The sequence below is a fragment of the Pinus tabuliformis genome, chromosome 3_2, assembly GCF_031772625.1.
Source record: "Pinus tabuliformis cultivar Carrire ecotype Pingquan chromosome 3_2, CPIR1, whole genome shotgun sequence".
NCBI classification, from domain to species: domain Eukaryota; kingdom Viridiplantae; phylum Streptophyta; class Pinopsida; order Pinales; family Pinaceae; genus Pinus; species Pinus tabuliformis.
Genome location: NC_142302.1, coordinates 137,732,560 through 137,737,843, shown reverse-complemented (window position 1 = coordinate 137,737,843; position 5,284 = coordinate 137,732,560).

Below are 5,284 nucleotides of genomic sequence, written 5' to 3'. Positions count from 1 at the left end.
AGTGGTTGACATGCAAGTTCCTATGGTAGATATGAGGCGGCCAACCAGAGCAGACACACCCCCAGCCACACAAGCAGCTGATGCAGGCCCCAGTGAGCCGGTACAGAGGTCTTTGCTCTCGGACACGGAGGAATCCCAGAAGCTCAAAGGTAAAATGAAGGATGAGCCATACACAACTGATGAGGAATAGCTCAGCCATCATTCTGATCTTCGCTGCCGGGAAAGGAACGCAACTCTCTGTTCGTCTCTTCTGCTTTCTTTGTCTGTTTGTCATTCTGTCGGTTTATGTGTCCACTATGTTGGTTTGTATGTCCACTGTGTCGATTTATATGCTGTCTATGTCGGAACTTTTCACCGTCAAAGGTCGCAATGCTAGTCAGGGTGGTAAGCTGATCCAATTTTTGTAACTGTGTTGCTCTGAAAGGTCCATTATGGGGAAAATGAGAATCTCTCTGGAGATGCAGGGCCACGGCCCTGATGTAACAAATGCTGTAATTTTTGATATTTTGTAATATAAATAGCATAGTCTTACGTAGAAAAAAAATAATTTAATTTTATTATTATTATTATTATTTTTTTATATATCTCTGTCGGGTGAGCCAATTTGGCGACCAGTGTACTCAAGAAAAGTTGCTTAATAATAAAACCCTCAGCACTATTGCATCGGTTTTCCCAAGTTGGGTTTTTCCGGGGACGATTGTCCAAAAATAACGGTGTCCCTTGTGTGTTTGTTCCTTTCATTCAGCTGTTGATCTGTAGATGGTTGAGATTGTATCGTGTTTATTTTAGTATTTATATGGTTAAATAACTTGTTAGTAATTAAACAAGTAGGTGAAATAAACCAGAGAATACAGATAAAATTTCTAACGGGTAATACTTAAAAATTTCAACATGGTATCAGAGGATGGTTGTAGATCACAGGCTAAGCAGAGCATTTGCAACAGAATTAGCTATCCCAAGTGACAAAAGTTGATCCTTGCAAAAGCGACAGAGGAAGGGTTGATGGAGAGGGATTGCGTCATTGGTCTGGGCCAGAGAGAGGCCAGCGCAGAGGTTGAGGAGAGCAAAAAGAGGCTCACGCAGAGCCACGCAGAGACTAGGAAGGTTGACACAATTGGCCGAGGGAGCTGTTTTTCCAGTGCTATGATTGTACAGAGCCTAGAGGCTTAGTCCTTTAGTTGTTGGGGCATAGGAAGTTGTGGGTAGTTTGTGGGAGTGAAGATGGAGGGGTATTGTGGGCCAGAACAATACCTAACCGGGCAAAACCAAGGTAGAGGGAGTCGATACTGAGGCGGATTTCTAGCCAAGGAATCTGGATCAGTGATGCAGGTGCACAAAAGATCAGAGAGGTGTGACTTGATGATTGGCGAAATGATTTCCCGGAGGGGAATTGAGACTCAAAGGGAGTCTAGCAGAGAACTTCTAGGCGGTAAGTAGAGAGACTCAATAGGAGTTGAAGAGAGAACTTCTAGAGGGAAGTAGAGAGACTCTGAGGAGTCGATAAGAGGAGCAGAGATGACCGAGGATGACGATTGTGCCATGAGTGCTCATGTGCCATTAGAGAAGAAGTGGGGATACATCGAGATTTAGTTAGGAGGACTACAGGCAATGATGGTTAGGATCCTTGAGGCACCCAACCTCTTGGATTATACCTTGCTACAGGATCCCCAAAGAGAGAGTAGCAGGATTGGTAGATGTGGTTAGAGACAGATGAAGCGACAGAGAGTACTACAGTGTAGGAGTCCCTGGGCAGCGCGAGGCTAGTAGGCTGCAATAGTGTGAGAGGCACGGAAGTGTTGAAACGGTGTAGGATGACACATAGAGGTGTGCAACAGTGCGAGATGCAGGGAGTTGTTGCACTAGTGCAAATGTTAGTAGAGGGAGCACTTGTTAGTGACAAAGGGAGATTTAGCATCATGAGTTGCAGTGCAGTAGAAAGATGCAACATGATGAGAGGGGATGTAGTGCAAATGTAGTTTTGGGAGGATGGACCAACTGCAACACAAATGCAAAGGGAGCTGCCATACGGATGCAACAATGGCAGTGGTAGGGCCATGGGAAGAAGTACATGATGTGACAATGAAGAGGATGTTGGGCAAGGAGGCCTAGCATCAGCACAGGTACCGATGCCAGATAATTAGGGTGATGCTCAGTGTGGAGTATTACTAGAGCACAGTCCTAGATAAGAGGGAGTGTTGATTTGGGGTAGAATAGTATGTGATATAGCCATGAAAATTGATGGTGAGGCTAAAGAACATGAGATCTCCAAGACCAAGAAATGGTTTGGGAAGATTCTAACCGGTTTGGGAGATATTAAAATAATTAATATTTTTAATGGAGTTCCTAAGTCTAAACTTAGGAATAATAAAATATTAATGGTTATTAATATAAAACTAGGTTAGAAGGTTCCAAAAGTCATGGATCAAGCCAAATCTAATCTTATCTGTTGATTATAGATTTAATCTCGGCTATTGAAGGACCAACGAGAAAAGTATAAGAAGAGGCTTGAGGGTCAGTTGGAGGACACACTAGAGTGATTAGTCATTCGATTTGCTAGAGTGGGGTTGCTAAGCAAAGGCGAGTAAGTGATCAACAACGAGAGGTAGTGAGTACTAGATAGAGAGGTAGAGACAGTGCGAAGAGACCAATGCAGAGGCAGAGAGTGGGAAGCAGCAGCTAGAGCAGGCCACACATAGCCTAGCTGAGACAACGCAGAGCCCAGAGGGACTGTGTCATCCATGCAGAGGGTAGAGGGAGTGACGCAGAGGGTCCCAGAGGCTGCGTAGTGCCTCAGAGGGCTAACGCAGAGAGGTTTGAGGCTAATGCAAAGCAGCAGGAGACTGATGCAGAGGCCAGAAGGTCTAGCGCAGAGCTTCAGAGTCGCTGGAGAGGGTTTTGTGGGACAAGTTTTCTGAATCCTTGTTTCCGAATAGAGAGGTATTGCTGCAATGTATTTTTTCTCTGTCGGGTGAGCCGGTTAGGCACCTTGTTGTACTCAAGGAAATACTGCATAATAATATACCCTCATAATAGTTGCATCGATTTTCCCGCATTGGGTTTTTTCGGGGACATTTGTCCAAAAATAACGGTGTCACTTGTGTGTTTGTTTTCTTTCAGTTGATGATTTGTAGATGTTGATACTGTATTGTGTTTATTACGTTATTTATACGTGTTAAATAACTTGTTCGAATTTAACAAGTAGAATAAATAAACCAGAAGAATACATATTAAATTTATAACAGATAAACTTAGAAATTTCAACATAATGACCATTTCGAGAGGGATTTTTGGTTTCTTAGACTACTTCAACATTGCTATCAATACTCATACATGGGACATGGGTTTATGGTGGAGATTCTTGGAATACTTCAACATGGTGGCTAACACTTGAACATGGGACCCTCTTCCCTAACGTACTTCAACATTGTAGACAATGGTATTCCGTGGGACCTTAGTTTAGGTTTTACATCCTTGTTACAAGAATTAAGGGAAACACTGCTCTAAGGGGGTTGGAGTGTTGAGATCCTCTTTAAGGGTATAATGAGGGAATATAAGGGTTCACTAGAGTAGTAATAGTAAAGTTATAGTGGTCAGTCAATGGAAAGTGGATTGGGTCCTTTATAATTGTTATTGTTAAATAAGGCCCAATAGTTAGTTACATCAAATAAATGTAATTTGGTTTTGTTAAAGAAGGTCCACTAGGTGGTTAGGATGTGGTTATGATTGGGATTATTGAGTTGAATGTAAATAAGGATGGAGTCTTTCTTATGCTCATGTGTGGAAGAATATTGTATTTAGAGCTTAGCTCATTAAGAAGTCACCTTAACCTTAAGAGGCGAGCGAATATGGGTGGATTCCTTCCATAAAAGGATCACTGTACAATGTTCCCCACCTTAAAGGTTTTGATAATAAATAAAATATTAAGCATTATGATTATTTTGTTTGTGATTCAATTTTAAGGGTTAAGGATCATAATAGTAGGCTTGTTTGATGGCTTTAATACTTCAATTGTGGTCCATGTTTTGATATAATATGCATTATCCTTGATCACTCTTAGCCTTCCCATAGGTGTCCAAGTCACATGATTTGCTACTATTATTAGGGTATCACTAGGATGTTTAGTTGGAGTTCTAAACGCTTCCCAAAACATTAAAGATATTTGGTTTCTATCTTCTCCCTGAACTACTACTACAGTGAGGACTTAATTTCCGATTACATATGCATGGATTTGTAATTCTTTACTTAAAAATGAACTGATCTTATGTACCTGAACCTTTTTTGGATCATTCTTTTCTTCTTCTTCATTGCTTAAGACTTCCAATGAAATTCTTGATTATTGTTTAGTATTGCTCACTCTAGAAAAAATACTTTAATTGATCTTCCATTTTTTATGCCTTGATGTTATTAGTTCTTGGTTATGATGTATAAATATTTTCATTCCTTTCATTTCCTTTTCTTTTTCTATCCAAAATGGATAACAACACCATATCCTCATAAATATACTTTTTATTTTTGAAAGTCATTTAGTTTTCTCATTCCCCTCCATCAAAGACTCTTATGGTGTATTCCTACAATTTATCCTTGGATGCTACTGTTAATTTTTTCATTAGGAAAACCTTGTGATTAGAATCAATTTACAATTATTTTCCTGAAACTTTATTAGTAGTATTTCATAGTGGTTGACGTCATGAGTACCTATAGTTTGAGCAAACAATAACTCTAAATATGTTATAAATTCCCATATTTGTTATGTGTCCCCATCTTCAACAAGCATAACTTTGGATAACCATTTTTCCTCTCAATAAAGTCTATACATGTAGGTTTTTTGTTCTTGAGTTCTAAATACATTCTTGATCGCCATATCTATGGTTCCTCCTTCGAAAACTTTGTCTTAAGGATCTTTGTTGGTTGTTTTATTTTCTGGACATATATGACAAGAGTGTTTTGTGGTATTGTACGTTTTGCAGAAAGTAAACCTTGTTAGTTTTTTGGAGTGTCCCTCTTATTCTTGAATTTCCTTTTGTTTGTGGTTGGGTTTCCATTTTGATATGTGTGCTTTTGTCTCTTTCATTATCTTTGGATGTATCTACAGTTTTTGGATTCTATGATCATTTTCTTCTTTCTATTTCTTCTTCTATCTTTTCCTGGTCCCTAATTCACTTTCTATGTGGCTTGCTAATTCGACCACATAATTAAAGTGTTTTGGATTTATTTTTCTTATATGTTCTCTAATGGTATCCAATGGTATAAACCATTAAATATTTTCTTTCCTTTTCTACAATAT